The sequence below is a fragment of the Zalophus californianus genome, chromosome 13 (assembly GCF_009762305.2).
Source record: "Zalophus californianus isolate mZalCal1 chromosome 13, mZalCal1.pri.v2, whole genome shotgun sequence".
NCBI lineage: Eukaryota > Metazoa > Chordata > Mammalia > Carnivora > Otariidae > Zalophus > Zalophus californianus.
The window spans coordinates 6,597,364-6,620,231 of NC_045607.1; the positions used below are offsets into that span (position 1 = coordinate 6,597,364).

General features: G+C 55.1%; 1 long non-coding RNA gene across 1 annotated transcript in view; it reads left to right on the forward strand.

Moving 5' to 3' along the window:
• Nucleotides 1–7,938, forward strand: part of LOC113935059 — a 29,898-nt gene extending 21,960 nt beyond the window's left edge. The window contains exons 3-4 of the long non-coding RNA XR_003523883.2: nucleotides 2,498–4,486; nucleotides 7,440–7,938. This is a non-coding gene — a long non-coding RNA (uncharacterized LOC113935059). The remainder of the gene's footprint in view (nucleotides 1–2,497; nucleotides 4,487–7,439) is intronic.
• Nucleotides 7,939–22,868: the final 14,930 nt, after the last annotated feature.

The following is a 22,868-nucleotide window of genomic DNA, read 5'->3' on the forward strand; positions in this document are numbered from 1 at the left end:
AGTAGCATATTACTAAGAAAACATTATTGGGGTGGCTGGGTGACTCAGTGGATTAAGCGACCACTCTTGGTTTTTGCGCAGGGCCTGGAGCCTGCTTAAGATTCTCCCTTCCTCTCCCGCTGCCCCTCCCCCACTTCAAGCCCGTGCATGTGCGCGCGCGCTCTCTCTCTCTCTCTCTAACCCCCCCCCCAAAAAAAACATTATTAAAAGAAGCAGAAGACCTGCCCCATGTAAAACAGTTACTACGTCAGGTGATGTGCTCAGAGATTGTTTTCTTGCCTGCAAAATGGGAATCCTAACGATGTTCCCCTGCTGACCTCATAGGGAGGGGTCAGGGTTAAAGGTGGCGGTGGCTATAAAGCCACTTATAAACTGGAAGACACTGTCAACGTGATCATCTTTGAATGTTGGGCACAGGAATCAGAAGTACATGCTGCAGCTCCTCCTAGGGAAATTGAAATGAAATTTAGGGCTCAGAAACAATCAGTTCTTGCAGGGTTAGGTCCTCCCTAGAAGGCACCCCAGGCCGTTTACTCATCCATCTACCTGGAAGTCATATATTGAGCATCACCTGCGTGCAGCAGCGTTTTCAGCCCAGCGGCCTTGAGCACAGGCTCTGGATCACTCTTCCTTGGCCCAAGTTCAAGTGTTGCTTCGCCATTTCCCTCTCGGAGCCTCAGGGTCTCTGTTAGGATGCAGCCCAGCTATTCTAGCAGAACCCAAGGAACCCGAGCTAGAGGAGAGAGGAGCTGATTCCCTTCATGTGTCAGCCTAAGGGGCTCTGCTCTGGGAGCTGGTCCAGGGCCCACGCTCCTTCTGTCTTTCCCATCCTGTGGGGGTTGCCTCCATCGGCAGGGTGGAAGATGGCCTCCGGCTCCCCCTCCCCATTCGTCCCTGTGAGTGTTGGGAAGACCCAGGAAGTGGAGACCACCCTTTACTTTTAAGGGCAAGCTGGAAGGGGCTTAGACACCTCTCTTGTGTTCCATTGGCCAGAACTGATGACATGACCACACCTAGTTGCGAGGGAGACTGGGAAATGTAGTCTTTAGCCTGGCAGCCATGGGCCTCTTTAAAACCTGGGTAGGGGATGTTCTATTACTAAAGGGGAGATGACAGAATGGATACTGGGCAACAGCCAGCAGTCTCTGCCGTGTAGGATTCAAGGAGATACTCTGGGGAGACACTCAGCACAGGGCCAGATATATGGCCGGTGCTCAGGAACTACGTGCCATTATTGGTATTACAAGTGAGTCCTTTTCATTTTCCCAGGGGATACAGGGACCCTGGGACTTCTCGGGAGGCTTTGTGGGGGCCTCTATCCCATGCCCTCCACCCTCTAGGTGATGAGGAGAAGCAGCGAGAGACAGCAAACCCCAGCCCACCCCCTCAGAGCCCCACAGCCCAGGCTTGGGAGGATCTCAGGCCTCCTCTCTCCCTTCAAGGAAGAAATAGGAAAGCAGCTTTTACTTCAGGGCTTGGTGACAAGGAGAAATGACTGACATGGGGGGAGGGGGGCTTGCAGCCCTGCCCCACAGCTGCCTCCGTGGAGCATGGCAACCTCTGTTGCTTCGTGGCTCAAGGCCAGGTCCACTCTGTAGTGCTCAGGCTCCCAGACGCTGGTCGGGGTACCAGACAGACATTCTCGACCCTCCTAACACAGCACCAGCTGATCTGAGCTCGGAAGCATTCCCTCCCTAAATATTCTCCTCTGAACTCAGAGCCTTTTCCAGCCCAAGTAGGACTGACAGGTGACATGGGAAGGTGTGCCCTGTGTCCCCACGGGTCGAGTTCTCCCCAGCCACTGAGCAGGAGGGTCTCTTCTTCTGCAGACGCTGGGTTCAGGGTCAGGAGCTGAGACCCCCAGATCAGACGACCCCGACTCTGCCTCTTAGCAGCTGTGGTAGCTGACCTTTCCGATTATAATGGGGATGATCGGGGCATCTCCATCTCCATCTTACTGTAAAGATTTATAGAATAATCCACGCAAGGCATTTGTGGAAGGAAAGGGCTCACAGAATGACGCCTGCTCAGATCAGGATTATGCCTCTTATTTTCTTTCATGCGTTCCACGGTCCTGGATGCCTGCCACCTGTCCCTGCCTCCTGTGGTCCGCATCCTAAGCCTTTTCGGAGGCCCCCGATGGGGCAGGTCCCCTGCGTATGCCTGCTTTGCACCCCAGTGTTCGCCTTCCCAGCACTTTCCACAATCATGATGAATTAATTCTGTGGGTGGAGCGCTGTCCTCCAGACAAGGAGTCCTGAGCTAGCAGGGACTGTGACTATTTCATTCACTGCGGTAGCCCTGGTGCCCAGCACAGGGCTCGGTGCAAGGAGAATTCTAGGAAATGCTTGTGGAACGAATGAATGGGTAAATGCAGAGGCGGATGGATGAGCGAGCCGGTGTTTTGCTGTCAGCCCAAGAATGTGTATTTAAGAGCAGAGTTTAGAGACTTGGAAAGACTCCGATTTGAACATCAACTCTGTCATTGACTTGCCAGGTGACCAGCAGCAAGACCCCGCTTCTTCTTCACTTGATCTCAAAATCCTCTGAACTGACCTTCTCTCCTCAACTACTGGAGAAGGTGGGAATGGCTGATGGAAGCTTTCATTCATTCATGAACACGGTGAATCCACAGATATTTTCTGAGTGTCCTCTGGGTGCCAGGGCTCAGGGCTGGATGCTGGTGGCTGGGGGACAGAAAGGAAGGCCCTGTACTCTAGGGGGAGGCAGGGAGCGGGAGAGACCCTCAGGGCCATCCTCTGCACAAAGGAAGTGGCTGAGGCCCTCTGCCCGCGTCTTGTCCTGCCCCACCCCCCACGGCCCGTCCATCTGTGTCCTTTTTCTGTGGTTCTTTCACCCTGGCCTGGGCAGGGGGCTCCGTGCCCCCACCCCCACCTACAGCCATTTCCTGCCCTCCTGTCATCTGCTTCCTTTGATCCTTTCGTCGAAAGACTCCTGGAAGCCTCTGGACCATTGGCAACCTTGGCAACCTCCTCCCCTGGGCTGGGCCTGGCCTGCTGACCCCATCGGGGTGGGAGTCAAAGTGGGCTTCTCTTGGGATGCTGCCCTGGGAGGCAGATGGGTCCTGGTGTCATTCATTCATTCATTCATTCATTCATTCACAGGTTCCAGGCCTGTGTGGGACCCACAAAGTGAACAAGACAGTCATGATCCCTGTCCTCAAGGAGCTCCCAGCCTAAGGAGCAGCAGCCCTTCCCACACCAAGTGAATTCTCCCCAAAGTTCCCCCAACAGGGGTAGTCTGAGGACCCAAGGAAGGAACACGGAGCTAGAAGTCGGGCCTCTGGTGACCACCTTCACCTCTGAGGCTCGGTTCCACATCCGGTCAGTGGGGCGGCTGGAGACAGCACAGGATGGCATGCTCTGCAAGCTCTTCCAAGCTCGAAGACCAAGAGAGGGCATGGGGGTGCCCGGGCCTCACCAGAATGGACATCTGGGACACAGGAAGGGGCCCCCTGGACCCAGCAGAGAGGCAGGGTAGAGGCTGGAGGGAGAAGGAGCCTGGGTACGAAGAGAGATGGATGCACCTCGTTGGTCAGAAAGTGAACAGGGCCTTGGCCTGTGCCCTTCACCTGGCACGGCCCCCACGCCTGGCTCGGGCAGGAGCTCGACCGATGCCGTCAGGGGGCTGCCATTTACTGAGTGCTTACCAGGAGCGGGGCATGCCGGGCTGAGCTCTTCACACCAGGTGCAAGTCTGTCGACTCCTCACTCTGGTCCTATGAGACAGGTGCCATTATTCCCGTTGCACAGATGAGACGATTGAGGCACAGAGCAATGAAGTTTGCCCAGGGCCCCCTGGTTTGTGGATGGCAGAGCTGGGTTCTGGACCCTCCTTACCTGACGTCAGCCCCCATGCTCTTCTGTCCCTTGGTGGATGACCAGGGGCCTGGGCTTCAAGCCTCGGGATCCTGGGCTCACCTCTGCTGCACTAGGTGGGGGACCTGCCCTTCCCGTGTTCTGCCTCAGTAGTTTCAGCAAGGTGGCTGGAAAGTCCTCACTCAGGGGGGTGGGAAACAGTCGGGAAAGAGAGTAGAGGCCCCCCCTTCCAGGGGAGGTCCTTCAGAGGACAGGAGTGTGGACTGAGAGCAGCCCCCTTTCCGTAGTCCCCCCCCAACACCCACCCGGGGCCCCTGGCGACCTTGCCCTCTCCAAACCCGGAGCAGGCCAATCCATTCATCCAGCTGTCCATTCGCTCCCTCATTGGCTCAGGCAACAGAATACACAGGTGAGCGAGGGTCTGTCCTCTTGGGGACTGTGCCTGTCTCCGGGAACTTCCTGAAGTGAGCCTGTGAGGGGGTTGGTTCAGGGGAGGACGGCAGAGGAGCGAACGTGGCCTGGGTGGGTTGGGGTGGGGTTGGCCCTTGAGGAGGCGACATCTGCGCTGGGATCTGAGGATCAGTAAGAAGCCTGGGAGGCCAGAGGAAGAGGGCGTCCACGTGTCAGGAACAGCGAGCGAGCGCAAAGGTCTGGAGGGGGGCAGGCAAACCAGAGCTAGGGGTAGAAAGCCGGGGGGTGGGGAGTGGCGCGAGGGAGTGACTGGATGTGGCGGCAGAGTCCTGGGGGGCTGGTGCTTTGAGCCCAGAGTCCAGTGCCCTTCTGGGTACAGTGTGGAGCGGTCGGTAGGAGCCAGTGACAGCCCAGTCAAGTCCTTTAAGGTCTCTGTGAGCTTCCCTGGGGCTGCACTGAGTGGGAGGCCAAGGGGGATGGGACGTGGAGGCAAGGAGACCCAGAAGAGGCTGGTGCGTGCGGAGAGATGGTGAGGCTAGACTTGGGGGTGGCTGTGGGGAGGGAGAAGGGACAGACTTGCCTATGACTGGGTGTGGGGGTCAATGAGAACCCCGAGTTTTGGGACCTTCACTTGTCAGCACATAGAGCCAGGCGACAGAAGAGGGCCTGAGGTGGGGGTGAGTGGGACAACCCCTGGACTGCGGCTCTGCTCAGAACGCCCCCTCCCTCAACCCCTGCATCCTCATTCTCTTGTGATTGATGAAGGCCCCATGTAGTGTTTGCTCAGCTGTCTGGGCCCTCTGGGGCTGGCTGCGAGTCTGTCCATGTGCATCTGTCTGTCTCAGGGAGGAGGAAACCTAAGGAGCGGTGGCGGTGGAGGGAGGGGGGCGGGCGAGGCAGAGTGGAAATCCACCAGGGTTTGGAGCCAGGCCCTCCTCGCTCTGCTTGGCTGGGGATGACTCATTCTGGGAAGTGGACAGTCCAGACCAAGGCTTTGATCCTCTGCTGGCTACAGGCAGTGCCCCCAGACCCTGGGACTCAGCCCCCACCATTGCCAACTGTTTACCCTCAGGGCCTTCCACCTGCTAGTGACCCCTGGTTTCCATCCAGGACAGCTCCCCTTCGGGCCCGAGGAGGGCCGTTCTAGGGTCAGGGCTGACCATGGGGCACGGGGTGAGCTGTGGGGGGACCCAGGACTGGGAAGATACCACCCTGCCTGCTTCTCCTCCATGGCCTGACTCAGAGACGGACCCACCACGCACACATCGGCCCCTCTTTGCTCTCCTCCCTCACCCCTTTGTCCCACAAGTCTAGCCTTTAAGGCTTTTGGCAGTCCACTTAGCCCCTCCATCTGCCTCCCGGGACCAGCCCCCCACTATTTCTCAGCTGGACATCTGCAGCAGCTGCCTCACGGGTCTCCCTCCCTGCTCCTACCTTTGCCCCTGCAATCCCTTCTGCTCAAGGCAGCCAGAGTGACCCTTCTGGAAGTGCTTCTGAATGCGTCACTCCTCTGCTTAAAACCTTCCATGGCTTCCCATTACTCTCAGTCTGACACTGAGACTAACACAAAGCCAGAATGGCATGACCCACACTGACCTCCCTCCCTCCCTCCCTCCCTCCCTCCCTCAGTGCTACTTCTTGTAGCTCTCTGCTTGGGAAACGGAGTATTTTTCAATGGCCTAATTAGCCCTGTTTTATTCTCACCCCCAGGACCTTTGCACATGCTACTCTGTCCTTCACCAGGAGCATCCCCACAGCCTCTGCCTGGCTGACTCTTATTCAAGCTTTGGGTCTCAGGTTGGACCTCTTCTCCTTTTTCTGTCCTCTCCCCCGAGCAGCAGGCTGGGTCAGGGGCCTCCTCCAGGCTCCCGCAGACCTTGGGCTTCCCCCTAGTACAGCCCTGACCACGCTCGACAGGGCCCCTTCCTCAGTGCCTGTCCGCGCCCAGGATATAGTAGGTATCTGGGAGAAGGTTCAAGGGCAGGGAGGGAGGACCGCTGGGTAGCCAGGCCTCCTGGCTCTGTATGCAGCAGAAGGGAGGAAGGGGATCTTGGAGCAATTATCACAGCGAATGTGATCCCCCATTTCCAGGGCTCCAGCAGAGTCCCACGGAAGATCCTCAACCCCTGCCACAAACAGAGGCAGCTGGAAGTCACCAACAGGGCTCTACCCACGGAATAATAACAGTGGAGATGACCCATGCTCTGTGCTGAGGGCCGCACCTGCATGAGCTCATTCTGTACCTTTATCACCCCCAGTTCACAGACGAGAAGGCTGAGGCTCTGCTCCGGGGCAGAGTGACTTGCCCAGGGTTACTCAGTCTTGCCAGAGCTGGGATGGGGACCCAGGACTGTGTGCTGTACGTGTCACCGGTCTCCACCTGGCTGGTGGTGGGCGCTTCTCCCAGACTCAGCAGGCCTCAGTTCTTCCTCCGCAAAATGGACATCCCGAGAGCGAGCACTACTCAGGGCGTTCGGAAATCAGCTCGCTGCAGGCTAGTGCAATGCCGGGCATAGTTTCCAGAAGAGGAGGTCAAAGAGGGGCAGGGATGTGGCCAGGGTTGCAGAGCACGGGGGAGGGAATTTGTATCAGCCTCTGAGGCCGAGGCAGGTGGCACACGAGGTGAGATTTTTCTCCATTAAGCCCCTCTCCGAAACCATAGACATCTTGGCTGGCCTGGTGGGGGTGCCCCTTCGGCGCCATCCTGGGAGAGCGGGGGAGGCTTGGTGGGGTCAGGGCTGTGGCCCCAGGCTCTCTCCAGTCCCGGCTCATCTCCCTCACTCCTTAGGCGGGAGCAGGGGTCCTCGGGTAGCAGGGGAAGGGAAGGCACACTTCCCTCCCACTAGGGAAGGCAGCTTCAAAGAGGCCTTGGAATCCTGAGCCACTCAGAGGCTAAAGGCTCCTTCCCGGCAAATGCTTGGGGGTCCCAACATAACGCCCTACCTCCCCTTCCCTCTCACAAAGCTGGGAAGCTCCCCTGTGAGCCTCGGTGGCAGCAAAGGAACCAGGGACTGGTCTGCAGCCTGGCCTGGCCCCGGTGGGAAGAGCACTGGACAGGGAGTCCAAGTCAGGCTCTGGCATGGCCTTGCTGTGCACGTGGCCCATCGTGGCCCTCTTGGCCCTGGCTGGGGCATCCGTGGTTTGCTCCGGATGGAGCTGAGTGATTAACATGATGTTACTGAATCCTCAGAATCGTCCCTGTGAGGCTGTGCTTAGTGAGGCCTGGAGGAGTGAGGTGACCCACCCACATTCGAGCAGCCGGTGAGTGGCAGAGCAGGAATTTGGTTTTTCAGTTTATGGAGGTACAATGGACATACAATAACTGCACAATCTGAGGAGTTTGGGCCTAAGTATGAACCCATAAAACCATCATTCCCGTCAAGGCAGTCAACATATCCACCGTCCTCCAAGTTTTCTTGTGCCCTTTTGTGAGCCCTCCTGGCCCCCAATATCCCAAGGCAGCCACTGAGCTGCCTTCTGTCACTACAGGTTAGTTTGCATTTTCTAGAATGTTCTATAAATGGAATCACACAGTATGCATTCTTTATTGCCTGGCTGCTCTCACTCAGCATCATGACCTTGAGATTCCTCCATGGTGTCCCGTGTATCAATAGTTAAATTTCTTCTTATGAATAACCTCTTATCAATAGTTAATAGTGGCATTCCATGGATGGCTGCACCACAAACTGTTGAGCCAGTTGCCTGGCGATGGGTCCTTTCCAATTTTGCCTGTTACACATAAAGCTTCAATGAAGATTCGTGCGTAAGTCTGCATGGACCTAAGTTTTCACTGTTCTGGGATAAGTGCCTTAGAGCGGAAAGGCCAGTCCTATGGCAAGTGTGTGTTTCCATTTTTAAAAAGCTGCCCAATGCTTTCCAAAGTCAATGAACCGCTTTCCATTCCCACCAGTCCTGGAGGAGGGGGATGGGGATTTGAATAGAGGCCTGCCCCGCTCCGGAGCCCCTGTCCCTCACTGCTGAGCCCCAGAGCTCCCTGGCCCTTCCTCCTAGCTGGCCTCGCTCCCTGGGCTGGCTGGCTGGAAAAGGAGCCAACAAACCAGCAGGGGCTGAGATGCTCTCCACCCACAAGGGGCAGGCGTCCCCCCACCTCTGCCCACCGCATTAGCCACCCCCACCCCTGTAGGTTTGGCTTCCTCAGTGAGCAGGGCGATGCCTTCCCAAAGGGCCCAGAAGCTCCTGGAAGGCAGGGCTGGGCACACAGTGGGCGACGGGGGAAAAGGGCTGGACCCTCTGTGGACCCTTGTGTCTGACTTGCTGAGGAAGGGGGGGGGGTCTCCCAGGCCAGTGACAAAGGCTTCTGGGGGGATGGGGGATGCTGAGAATTTTCCCCGGGCTCCTTACCAAGCCTGCGGGTGAGGGTGTGTGTATGTGTGTGTGTTTGTGTGTGTGCGCGTGAAGGCCTGCTTGTGTGTGTGCTGGTAAAGGACTGTCACTTTGAGCTCCGAGAGAGGAGAAAGAAGTGATCAGAACCTTGGCAGAGGGGGACACAGAGAGATAGAGACCCAGAACCAGAGGGAGAGAGAGAGAGAGAGAGAGGCAGCCAAACCCAGGAGGGGCGCACTCCCCCTCCAGACCCCGGGGAGGTGGGGAGGGGTGCGCGAGGGAGCAGGGATTCTTCATTAAAAATGAAACCCCGGAGCCGGGCCCGCAGCGGCCGAGGAACCGGGCTGCCGCAGCTTCCCTCTCGCAGGAGCACGGAGACCCGCGCCGGCTCCAGCCGCCCGCGGCCGACCTCACGCGTCCTCAAAGCCAGCCTGTCCCACTTCCCCCGCCGGTTGCTACAGCAACTGAGCTCTGAGTAATCAGCTGCACGGTGACCTTTCTTCCCCCGGAGAGAGGGAGGGAGGGAGCGCTCGGGAGGGAGGGAGGGAGGGAGGGAGGGAGGGAGGGCGGAGGGAGGGGGGAGGGCGGAGGGAGAGGAGGAGGGAGGGGAGGGAGAGCGGAGAACAGAGGGAGAAAGATGAAGAGGAGGAGGGGGAGAGGATGGAGGAGAGAGAGGAGAGAGAGAGGGGGAAAGATGGAGGAGGAGGGAGGGGGAGGAGGGAAGGGGAGGAGGGAGGCTCAGCGGCCAGTCAAAGCAGTAAAAACACTGCAGCTGGGGTCTGAGGGCTTTCGGGGGATGAAGCTGGCAGTCAGAAGCGGGAGAGGGGAGGGCAGCTGCCCCCCCCCCCCCCCCCCCCGCTGCGGCGGTGGGGGAGGGAGAAGCCCCGGGACTGGGTGGGGGGTGGGGAGGACCGTGGAGGGTACTGACCTGAACAGATGCCACTGACACACCCCGTCACCTGCCCCCAAGCCCTCCAGGGCTACCTCTCCCAAGTCTTGGGGGGTTGTGGGAGAATGACCAGTCCCTGTGTGTTCTCTGGCTCAAAAGATACCCTCCCCCGCAGTCAGGACATCCCCAATCCCCAGATGGGAACACTGAGGCCAGGAAGCTCGTTTACAGTTTTAGGACTGGGCGCCTGACCCCTGTGGAACCTCTCTCTCCCTAACGGCTTCCCCCTGGGAGGCAAGCTGCAGTCAGGGCGGGATGGGGGTGAGTCCTTGACCACTCCCAGGTCCCCCACTGCCCAGCTCTCTGGCCTCAGTTTCCCTGATTGTAAAGCAGAGATCCTGGGGTGGGAGACAGCACTGATTAAGGAGGTCTGTGGGGCCCCTACACCCAGGCATTGATTGGAAATTCTCTAAGCACAACAGAAGTGAGGCAGGTAGGATGAGAGATCCAGGGAGGATGGGAGCTGAAGGAACCAGGGAAGGAGTGGGCACAGATGGGAGCCCCCAGGAGCAGGGGAGCCACCATGGAAGGGCATGGAAGCCCCGCAGCACCTGCTGTGCTATCCCGCCCGCCCACGGGATCCTCCCCACTCGCAGCCCTGGGCCAGCACCAGGCCCATCACCCGCCTGGCCCTGGGGAACCGCCGGCTGCCTGTTTCTGAGGCCAGCCAGTCCTGGAGTCACAGCCGTGCCCACGGAATGGGGGAGGGATGACAGATGGTGGAGGTGCCATTTTAACCAGAGTCTGCAGCAGTTGGGGAAGGGGGGGTGGAGGGAACGCAGGGTGGGAAGAGGCTGGGACCTTGCATTGTTGCTCCCTCGGGGCCCCTCTCTTCCTACTTCTCTCCACCTGGGCACCTCTCCCAAGCTCTGCTCACTCACCTGACCCAACAATCCTGTCCCTTGGGCTGCCCAAAGTCCCATGGACTCTGTGCGCGCCCCTGGGGTCTGCAAGTTGTCGGGGTCCCCCGGGAGGCAGGGGCAACAGTGGCAATCTCTGAAGGCTCCACCACTCATGAGGAGATCCCCGTGACCGCCCAGCACGCAGCGAGGACACCCCGGCTGGCCAGGAACCGCCAGGGCCTGGCAGGGGGTAGTAGGAGCCAGCCCAGAGTCCAACCTTCGGCTCCAGGCTTCAGCTGGAGTACTCGGGGCCGATGGGCAGCAAAGCTTGGGAGGGGCTTGTGTTTTTATCCTAGCTCAGCACTGAAGTGGATTCCAGAACCTCTCTGGGCCTCAGCATTTGCATCTCCAGCAGTGAAGGGTGCCCGCCCCACCCACCTGGCTGGGAGGCAAACCACCCGTGATGGGGAGGCAATGGCGAGGTGATGCCCCTCTTTTACAAGTGAGGAAAGCAAGACTCCTGGCTGCTGACTGGAAGCCCTGTGCCCTGGGGTGTCTGGGATGAGGTGCATGTGAAGCAGAGTTGGGTCACCACAGCTGGCTGCCGTGGCTGTGAGCTTGCCTGTTCCCTGGGGTTCTTGGTCCCCTGAACGTCCCCATTCCAGAAACCTGCATGCACCAAACCTTTGTGGAGTAAGGGACACTCATCCCACACCAACCCCGTGGGACCTAAGAGATGGCTTCTTAACTCCAGCCCATATCAGTGGGGCTTGACCAGACTCAGGGGACCGTGTTTCCGGTGTGGGACTTTGCTGTGAACAGAATTCCCCGAGCCCCATCAGAAAATGTTGACGGGAGCTGCACCGAAGGTCCTGTGGGTGTGGGAAAGAGAGGCGCATCACAAGAGACTGGTCAGTAGGTTTGGAGAGGCCGTGGCGCCAGGAGTACTCACAGCCCAGGAATCTTCTCTGATCTTTGGGTATTGGGGGGCAGGGACCATTTCCCTTTTAGACAGATAAGGAAGGTGAAGTCCAAGAAGGCTGGATGACTTACTAGACGTCCCATCGGGCATTAGGGGCAGGATCAGGGCATAAGCAAGATTCTCTGAACCCCAACTGGTGTGCTTTTTGCTGTATGTCAGTGCTACCTACCCACTCACCCATCCATCTATCCCCGCATCCATGCATCTGCCTATCCACCTACTCACCCACTGATCCATCTACCCGGCCTCCATCCGCCCAACCATCCACTCACCCGCCTATCCACTCATGCATCCATCCTCTCATTGACCTACCCAAACACTCATCCGTCCATCCACCCACTTATCCACTTACCCACCCACCCATTCATGAACCTGTTCACTTCTCCATCTTCCCATCTTACATCCATCTACCCACCCATCCATCCACATATTCATCCATCCATCCATCTATCCATCCACTTATCCATCCATCCATCCATCCATCCATCCATCCATCCATCCATCCACTTATCCATCCATCCATCCATCCATCCATCCATCCATCCATCCATCCACTTATCCATCTACTCATTCAGATCTAGCCATCACCTATCCAACCACCACTCACTCACCCATGTATCCATCCACCCAACCCACCATCCATCCACCATCCATTTATCTATTCATTTTATTCTTATTCTATAACCGTTCTGAGTCTTGTTTTAAAACACTCTTTAGTTAGGAAACATATGTTCATGTGAGCTGGGTGCTGATCCTTCCTCTCTGTGGAGGTGAACCGACTCCCCACCCCCACTCCCATTCAGCACATCAATTCCAGAGGTTGTCATAAAATGGGCCAAGACCCACCAGTCCAGGGGCTGAGGACCAAAAGGATTGTCTGGGCCAGGGACGGAGCAACTTCGGCTCCTACCTCCAAAATGCTGTGTGACGACTGAGCAATTGAAAACTGAGAATAATTGTCTCTGTCCTCTGAGAACTGGAGGAAACACGGGGAAGCTTCAGAAAGGCAACAGCCCTTCACCAACACGATGGACAGTTCTTCTGAAGCAGAGCTCAGCCTTTGAGGCATACACTCTCTTATTACTAAAACCTGCCAGAAGGGTGCCTTGATTCTGCTCAGACCAGCTAGCTAGTCATTCATTCATTCATTCATTCATCCATCCATCCATCTATTCATTCATTCTGCACCAACTGTGTACTAGGGTCCGTATAAGACTCCAGGGATCTAGAAATCAATACAAATAGTTTCTGCCCTCAAGAAATTGGCTGACACTTGGCTTTGAACAGAAATCAGTCACTTCACATGGGTTCTGGTTGAGGCTTGAACTTAGTCCTGGGGGATTCAAGGAGTATCAGCTGTGCCTGGGCTGGGCAGGTGAGAAGGGGGTCCCAGAGGGGGAACATATTCATGATATCGAAGGACAAGGTGCAGGGTGTAGAGAAGGACATGGAGGCAGAAAGGAGAGTACCGGGAGCCCTGGGGGGCTCAGTCGGTTAAGGGTCTGCCTTTGGCTAAGGTCATCATCCCAGGGACCTGGGATCAAGCCCTAAGCTCCGCATCAGTCGCCCTGTCCAGCAGGGAGTCTGCTTATCCCTCTCCCTCTGCCCCTCCACCCAGCTCATGCTCTCTCTCTTGCTCACTCTCTCTGTCTCAAATAAATAAATAAACTCTTGAAAGAAAGGAAGGAAGGAAGGAAGGAAGGAAGGAAGGAAGGAAGAAAGAAAGAAAGAAAGAAAGAAAGAAAGAAAGAAAGAAAGAAAGAAAGAAAGAAAGAAAGAAAGAAAGAAAGAAAGGAAGAAAGAAAGAAAGAAAGAAAGGAAGGAAGGAAGGAAGGAAGGAAGGAAGGAAGGAAGGAAAGAAAGATAGAAATAAGGAAAGAAAGAAAAAGAAAGAAAGAAAGAAAGAAGGAAGGAAGGAAGGAAGCAAGGAAAGAAAGAGAGAGAAAGGAGAGTACACTCAAAGCCATAGGGGCTGGGAGGGACATCCTTGAGTACCTAATAAGTGTTAGGCACTGTATCCAGTGTTCCCACTTCATTATCTCAGTGGATCCTCCGGACGACTCTGCAAGGCTGGCACTCTATCCTTTTGCACATTTCATTAATGAGAAAGCTAAGGCTCAGAGAAGACCAGCAACTTTCCCACAGACACACAGCATCCACACGCTAGATCTGATACACCAGCATAGCCTGTTGGTCTGACTCTAAAGTCTGGGGCCTTTGCCCATTCTCCCTCACCCTGAGCATCTCCTCCTCAAGGTGAGGGTCCAGGAGAAAACACCCCGTCACCATTCACATCTTTCAGGCAGCTTAGGAGGCTCATGCATTCATTCCATTAACAGATACCTATCCACACCTCCTCTGGGTCAGGCCACACCATGCTTGGGGGTTGAGCAGTGACAGGACAGGCCCCTCCCTGCCCTCAGGGGGCTCCCAGGTCAGGGGATGCTCAGGGGGCTGACCTCAACTCCTGGCAAAGCCCTGATTCACCCAGGCTTAAAAATAAACCCAGGTGCTGTCCAGGCCCAAAGAGTGGGGGACCACAGGCTCCCAGAGCAGAGCTGTCAGCTCTGAGCACGCTCCTCTCATCAGCATGGGGCCCCAGCCTCCCTGCTTAAAGATCGCCTCGGGCACTCTCTTAAAGATGCTAACGCTGCAGCTGACATTTGGGAGATCCTGGCAAGCGATCAAACCCAAGCTGAAAATCGGAGCTGCTGGGTGGGGGGTGGTCACCAGGCAGCAGGGACTCAGGGCTGGCAGGGGCTGAGGGTGACAGGCGCCGGCTAAGGCTGTGCTTTGAGTCCGGCCCTGAGCAGCCAGGCTGGGGATCCTGCTCTTTGCCGTAAGGACTGGGGGACACAGAAAGCAAGGACAAGGGAGGACAATGGATAAGGAGAGACCCAAATTTCTTAGCTCAGCCTCAAACTCCAGGTCATTGTCAATAATCCGACCAATTGACTAAAAACGTCCACAGGGTGATGAACTATGGAAAAGAGGTATGATGGAAGGAGGTTGCTGGTGCCGGTTACACCTCTGGCTGCAGTGGCCAGTGCTGGGTCCCTCCCAGCCTCCCGGTGCAAGAAGGAGAGAGAGCTCTGAGGAAGCCGAGGGGTCAGAGGGAGGAGTTAGGAGAGAACATCCCCACGCCCCCTCCGCCTTGGACGCCATTTCTCTTCCTCTACATCCAGTCTCCTGCCCACCCATCTACAGCCATCCGCCCACTCATCCAGCCACTCTCCCTGCCTTCCAGCTAACCGATTCACCCACTGCTCTTCTGCCCATCCAACCGCCCATCCATCCATCCGTCCAGCTAACCAATCATCCTCTTCAGCCATCCAGCCACTGACTCACCCACTCAGCCAGCCATCCCCCTCCGTTCAACCGTTTCCCCGCCTGGCGCCTACCATCCATTCCTCCACCCCTCCAAATGTCCATCCATTCCCCAGGAATCTGGGCCGGGCCATGCTGGGCACAGGAGAGGCACGCCCAGCCCAGGGTGAGGGGGTCAGGAAGGGCTTCCTGGCGGGAGGCCATCTAAGCTGAGACATGAAGAATGAGCAGGAGGAAGCCAGGTGGAACGTGGAAGGGAGAGTCTTCTCCAAAGAGGTGGGAGGTGCGAGACGGTGGCCTCTTATGAGAACATAGTTCACACTCTTGTTGTGGCTTAAGAGGGAGCAGCTGACCAGAGAGCCAGGAGAGGCTAACTCTGAGCTTGAGTGGGCAGCCAGCGCTTGAAGCTGGGACAACGTGCCTGGCACGGAGCCAGACACACAGGATTGTGGGAAGGGAAGTGAAAGATACAGAAGGCCAAGTCTTGGTCCTGGAGCTGTTTACCACTGGCGCCTCCGAATAGGCCACCTCCAGGTCCTGCAGTGCTCCCACCCACCTGTCCCTCCTCCGAATCCCCGGTGTGTGCTCACAACGAGATCCCTATGGGCCCACCCTCACAGGCTTTTTCTTGGTAGGTGGGGATTCTGGTTGCTCCCGGTCAGGGCTGTGCCTATCCTTCTCGATGTTCGATTGCGCAGCACTGAGCCAAAGCTCAAAAAAAAAAAAAAAAAAAAATCAAGAGATAATATGTATACTCCCTCCAGATTCTCCCCTTTTTCTTGGAGACCCCTCCCTTCCACACAACCCGGCACCTGATCCGGAAGCCTCCGTGTCATCTTCATCTCTTTCCTCTTTCCCAGGTGCCCCCCCCCGCCCACCCCGCTTGTCCAGTCAGTCACCCAGATCTGTCAATTCCATCGGACAACCTCGACTCCGTCACTCCTCTCTACCTGCAAGGCCACCAACCTGGGTCAGAGGAGCAGCCTCCTTGCTGTCCTCCCAGTGTTCTCCATCCAGGACACCTACACGGGGCACTCAGAGAGATCCTCTAAAATTTGAACTTGACCACTCTAGCCTCCTACTTAAACCTTTCATGGCTTCCCATTGCCTTCTGGATAAAGTCCTAGATCCCTGTCCTTGCCTATATGACCCTTCCCAAGTGGGCCGATGCTGCCTTCTCTCGGCTCCAGGTTCATCCCTCTAAAGATATGAAAGCCATCAAGCTCATTGCTGTCCACACTGGGTCTTCGAAGCCATCCTGGCCCCCAGCTGCCGGACTGCCTCGGCCAAAAGCCTAGAAACATCCTGAGTCTTCCCCTGACCACCCCTGCACTTGACTTGGTCTGCATGTTCTGTCCCAGGGAGCCTGGGAGCAGTTCCATAGTCTCAACACCACGTCCAACACCTGGCTGGCCCTCAGGTGAAAGAAAATATTGCGAATCTACAATAATATTAGAGTTTACCTCCAGATTCTTTCTCCCCCAGATCTGACCATTTCCATTTGCAATTCGTGCCTGAAACCAAAGCCAACTGCTTGGCCACTTCTCTGCCTACAGAACATTTTTACTGATTTTATGGCTACAAAAAAAAAAAAAAAAAAAAAAAATTTCCTTCCTGTCTTCACATTTGCAGGAAAGAGAGCCCTGGCCCTGACTCAGAATTGGATTCTAGCTGGAGGCGTCCTCTCTGTGGCTGACTCTAGGGAAAGGGTGGATCTGTTTGTTCCCTGACCTTGAGCGGGAGCTAAGGCAGCCGGAAAGAGGACACAGGAGCTGGTAGGGAAATGAGGAGATAAGCTGGAGCTGTGGTCCTGGGACCCCTGCACTCGGCCCCAGGGACCAGCTAGGTGCCGGGAGGAGACGGGCCCCACTGCAGGCAGCTCCTCTGCTCTTGGTTCCCCCAGGGTTCCCTGGGCTGCACTGCACTGCCTGCACTTCCCCGGCCCCCGTGGAAACTGAACAGACCAGGTATTCAGATCGCTCTAGGGAGACCGAAAGGACTCAGGTAGAAACCGACTTTGCCATCCACACGAGGACCAACTGTGACTTGATCACCGACCCAACGCTCCGTGGAGGGCATCGGTCCAGGCAGCCCGGCCCTGGCATGGCACGCCTACTGACTAAGGACGGCGGCACCTGGGGAGGCAAGAGACGAAGAAACAGGGAAAGAAAAGAGCCCTTTCTAGATAGGGTCTTCTTCCTGCTAGTACCTGACTGAGACTGAACTCAAACACGTATCGAGCACCTTCTGTTTGCCAGGATCCTTCCTCTCCCTGAGCCCACCATCTTTTCTCCAACGGAACTGGACTTCAGCCCGGACCATTTATTTCCTCCCCGAGAACCTCACTCTTGCTACAAAAGCGTAGCATGCTTATTGTAGATATTGCAGAAAACTCAGATGAGCTCAATGAAGATAAAACCACTTTTAATCCCATCAACTGAAGATGACCAGGCTTTTGACATGTAGAGGAGCTGGACCCCCTCCAGGGTCTCTATAGCCAGCGTCTTTGTTTAGAGTCTCGAACACAATTGACGTGTAAGAACGATTTTGTGTCTGATCATTTACCTTTTTTTCATCATTTATTAATTCCAAAAGTACCCATTGAACCCGCTGTAGTTATCAATTTAGTGGTGTTTTAAAGTCTTAGAGGACGGAAGGAGATGTATAGAACCTAAGATACTCGGATACTCTTCGGGAATTATACTCAGTGGCCAAACCCTTTTTAGCCCCTCCTCCAGGTAAGTGGTCAAGGGCCCAGACTCGAGTCCAAATCCTGGCCCCGTCCCTCACCAGCTGTGGGGCCTTTGGCAAGTCACTTACCCCATGCTACCCAAAGTGTGGTCCACAGACCGCTGCCGGCCCGTGCACTGTGTGTTGACATGTTAAGGGAAGCATCAGACCCGGGAATAATTTAGAAACATTCACTTCAATTGGGCACTGCCCACGTCTGGTTGTGATTGTGTACATTACAATAATATCTTCTGCGCAGATTGGAAAATTTTCTCTAAAAGTTCCTCCACCACAGATAGTTTGAGGAGCACAGAGTTAACCTACTCAGTGACTCAGTTTCCTCAGTAGTAAAATGGAAATAATAATGGCCCTTAACCTGATCAGGCCCCAGGGAAGGATAAGTGAGCTAACTGATGGAAGTCTCTCAGGACAGTGGCTGGGCATTGCAAACGCTCAATGTCAACGTCTTTGGCGTTTTTGCGTATTTTCTGTATCTGCATTAAAGACCCCCAGTTCTCTGAGAGCAGGGGAAGGAGGATTGGAAAGGGGAGTGGACCCTGATGAATGCATCCTCTCCTACCTCCCTACCCTATTCTTTTAGTCAGTCCTTGAGATTGAGACACCCCTGTGACTGCATCCAGAACCTTTCAGGTTTCCAAAGGAACCACTGGGCCCTGTGTTCACCCATTTACCAGATATCAATAGACCACTTACAGGGTGAGGCAGGGAGAGCCCAGTGGCCAAGAACTCAGAACACTGGCAAGACAGCCCTCGATCAAATCCCAGCTCTGCTCCTTATGAGCTGAGTGACCTTGGGCAAGTCACTTAACCACTCTGAGCCCCAGTGTTCCCGTGTGAGGGCCCGGAGGGGTCCTGAAGTCAGGACTCAGCCCAGGCTGGGCCCTGGCAGATGATGATTCCCACACGCCTGTAGAAAGCATGATGACTCAGGGTGCTCCCTGCCTCCATGCTCAAATGTGACCATTGTGGGGACCTCCCCAGTGCCCGCCCTCAGTGACTTTTTATGGACTAAGGAAGAATGAGTGGTGGCTTGAGATGCCAAACTTGCCGGGTATTACTTCTAGAAAAAAAAAACGAATGCATTTAAGGACTTTGAATATTAGAAAATGGAGAGAGATAAAAATACAAAGGTCTCAAGATGAGTGGAAGGCTGCCAATTAAACTCGTATTGTACGGAACAGGGGAGCTCCCCTAATGTCCTCTTGCACCATGCGCTGTTCTCTGCAGAGGGGGGCCTGAGCAGCCTGGCTAAGCCCCGTGATGCCTCTGAAAGCTTCTCTCAACAGCCCGGTGTCACTTCTCCCGATTCACTAGCTAAAGCAAGTCATGCGGCTGAGCCTGACATGGGGGGTGGGGAAGGGCACCCCCTCGTGAGGCCAGCACGGCGCATGGTGATGGGGCAGGCGTGGATAATCCTCTCATTGGGAAGACAGCACATAATTGGGAACCATGACCCATCTACCATCTTGGCCACAAAGACTCCTCTCTCCTGCACCCATGTGGGGGATTACAGATGGCTGCCAACTGTCTCATTTCTCCCACAAAGACAGAGGGGTTTTCTTCTCTCCTCCTCTCGAATCTGGGCTGGCCCCACAGCTGGCTTGGGACAACAGAACAGAGCCGACATGATGCTGTGTAACTTCCAAGATTTGAGGCACCCTTCTTGACGTGCTCCCTCTTGGAAGCCAGCCACCATGTGAAAACCCACCATGTGAGGGCAAGGCTGAGTGCCACGTGGAAGAGGGAGGCCAGTGGGCAGCCCTGGGGGCCAGAGGTATAAAGTGAGCCTTCCTGGACCTTCCAGCCCAGCCCCACCAGCTAAATGCAACCCTAGTGGATGACCCCAGCCCATGCCTCTCACCGTAAAGAGATCTATAAATAGGGGGAAAGCTTGCGGGTCTCACAAACAGTTATCAACTGAATTGTGTCTCCCCAGAATTTGTATGTGAGTTGAAGTCCGAACCCCCAGTACCTCAGAATGTAACCCCATTTGGAGCTAAGGTCTTACGAGAGGTAATTAAGTTAAAATGAGGCCATTAAGGTAGGCCCTGATCCAGGAGGATGGGTGTCCTTGTAAGAAGACAAATGCATGGAAGGACACTAGACCCACGTGTGTGCACACAGAGAAGAGACCATGTGAAGACACAGGGAGAAGGTGGCTGTCTACAAGCCAAGGAAAGAGAGACGTCTCAGAAGAAACCAAACATGCTGACACCTTGAACTTGGACTTCCAGCCTCCAAAACCGTGAGAAAATGAAGTTCTGAGGAGCCGCTCAGTCTGGTATTTTGTTAGGGCGGCCCGGGCACACGTATCCACATACCCACTACTCAGGGATGGAACAAGAACAGCATGCCCACAAACAACTCTTTTCTAGAAGGGGTAGGAAGGGGAGGCAAGTCCCCAGCACCATGCCCAACAATCCTGAGCCCCGCTGGGTTGGAGGCTGTGAGGGCCACCTCCCCTGGGGGGAAGGAACACTCTTCAATGGGCCCCATAGTGCTCCTTGGAACTCCTTCCAGCCCCTGTTCTCAGTGGCCCTTGGGTAGCCCTCTGGGTGGACTTCCTTTTCCATCACGTCCTTGGCCACATTGAATGAGGACCCAAAGGCCCTCATGGAGGGCTGAGCAGATTTCTCCATCTGCTTTCTTCCCTCTGGGGCCCAGATGTGGTTTTAAGTCATGAACGGTCATGGCTTCTTTTAGTTCAGGCTGACAGCTCTTTTGACAGTGCGACCCTCTTCAAAACTCAGCTAAATTTTTACCTATTTGTCCCCACTCAGCTCCCACTTTTCTGGGCATGCCTCTCTAGACTTTGTCCTCTGAGGTTTTAGCAAAGGGTGTGACGGCCACACCCCAATGTCCTCTGGACCCTGAGACTGAATCTCAGCCGGACTCCATCACACCAAGCCCTTCTGAGTCTCATTATTCTTTCCTAGGTCTTTATAAGATTCTTTATTGACAAGGTGTGGATTACCCATTTTAAAGAGTCTCTGCAGAAAGTTCAAAATTCACAGTGAGACTCCTCAAACAATACTTTTCTGGGGATGCAGATAGTTAAATTTAAAACTCGTATCTGCTCCAAGATCGTACTGTGCATTCCACATACCAATATGTCAGAAGGTTTACTCAAATGTCATCTGTAACTCGAATTTGAAGAATCAACTGCCAGAGGGGTGGGGACTGGGTCTGTTTTGCCCACTCCTCTTGCAAAGGGCAGGCTTTTCCAAAAATGGCCCTGGGTTCTCTAGGTTTCTGGAGGACGAACTGCTGGAGGGTGTGTGGGGCGGGGCGTGGGGGGGGGGCGGGAGGCTATCACCTTTTTCCACTCGGGGATGGGACGCTTGTGCCCAAGCTCGCTTTGCACGAGACGGGTGGCCTTCTTTGTGCAATGACATGGCTCATCCTCCAACGGGCACCAAGCCACTGGGCCCTGGGGTCCCGGAGCTCTGGCTTCCTTTCTCTTTCAGTGGATAGAGATGAGAAATAGTTGTATTTTTCAACGCTGCAAATCCAGAATTTCTGGGCTCTCTCTTTCCCTTTCATCCCTGCTTGCAAACAGGCTAACTCCCTCTGGAGTGCCTCTCTCTTCTGTGGCATCTTGGGAGATGGCCGCTCACGAGTTTGCTAGAGCTGCTGTAGGAAGGTACAACAGAAATGTATTGTTCACAGTTCTGGAGGCTGGGAGTCTCCATGGAAGGTGTCGGCAGGTTGCTTCCCTCTGACGGCCATGAAGGAAGGCTCTGTTCCAGGCCCCTCTCTGGCTGGTAGATGGCCACACTCTTCCTAAGCCTTCGCATCAGCTCTCCCTGTACATGTTGTGTGCAAACTTCCCCTTCTTCTAAGGACACCAGTCGTGTTGGATAAGGACTCACCTTGATGACTTCATTTTAGCTTAATTACCTCTTTAAAGACCTTCTCTCCAAATATAGTCACATTCTGACAGTCACACTGCGGGTAGGGCTTCAACATATGAACCAGGGGGGACATGATGCAGTCTGTAACATGCAGCAGATAGCAACCAAGACATGCCAAACGTTTCTGTCTCCCCACCTCTTCAGCTAAAGCCGTCAAGTGCAGTATAGGATCAGCCTTGTGAGTCATCTGTAGGCAGGAATTTCCAAGTGTTCCCTGCTGTATGACATGGTCACTATCAATACCTTCAGTAACTGTTTTCTTGCCACCTGGCACCTGCTCCTAGAGCCAGAGCTCCATATTTGCTGGGGCCGTTATTTCTAGGTGTCGGTTTCTGTATGGGTCAGATTTTGCCAGGTCATGCTGCGTAACAAGCATCCCTGAAATATTGGCAGAGCACCTTAGCTCGGGTTTATTTTCATTCAGGTAAAATGTTGTTTACTGTGTGTTTGCCCACCCCGCCCCACCATGCCGCTCCACGTGCCGACCTCATGCTGGGATCCAGGCTGAGCCTGCGGCCTCTCTGTAGAAAGGAAGCTGCCAGAAAGAAAAGAGCTAGGGAGCTGGCACATCCCCAGGAGAGCTGGTCAAGCTTCTGTGGGGCACCGGTATGTGGGCTCCTCTGCTCACATTTTATTGGTCAGAGCGAGTCACGTGGCCAAGCCCCATGTCCATGGGCATGGAAATATATGCTCTGCCCAGAGGGAGGCGCTGTGAGTCACTGACCCTGGGGCGGGGCGAGGTGTGACCTTTTTAGGGCAGGGAATTACTGGAAACAGTGACACCATCTGCCACGCTAGTTAACACTGGTTAAGACTGACTATGTGTGGGGCTTTGGGTCAGCCGCTTCACATCCTGAGCTCAGGGATTTCTTATCATAGCCCCATTTTATAGATGAGAAAACTGAGGCCTCCAGAGGGGAGGAGACTGGTTCATTTCTTAGCATCGTAAACAAGACTGTGAACGGACTTCGACAAACTGTAAGGGTCCACACACATAGGTCTTATTCCTTCTTCTCTTCAGTGCGTGGGACTGACACAGATGCTAGCCAGGCAAGTTCTCAGTTGGGGTGGGGAGTCCTAAGTCGGCTGCACCCCTGCCGGGGTGTTGGGAGAGCCTGTTCCTTGGGGAACCCACACCCTACCTTCCTGCTCAGCTCTGCCCTGCCCACCCTGCCCTGCAAATCTAGGAATCTTGCCAGAGCCATGCAGGGCTGAGGGGGGCGGGGCGGGGCGGTGAGGGTCTGCATGAATAAATACAGTTCCTCTTGGAGGGAAGGGAGAGATGGAGAAGCTCCAGCCTGGAAGCCCAAATGCTGGCTACCCTGCTGATCACCCTCTAGCAGAAGTTCCTTCGTGCTCCAAGTGCCTGGAGGCTTGAGCATTTTTTGGTCTGCTTGTTTGTTTGTCTGCTTGTTTGGGGGAGGGAAGGAGGGGCTTAAACAATCTTATGACCTTATTATTATTATCCTTGTTTTACAGATGGGGAAACAGGGGCCCAGGGAGGTGAAAG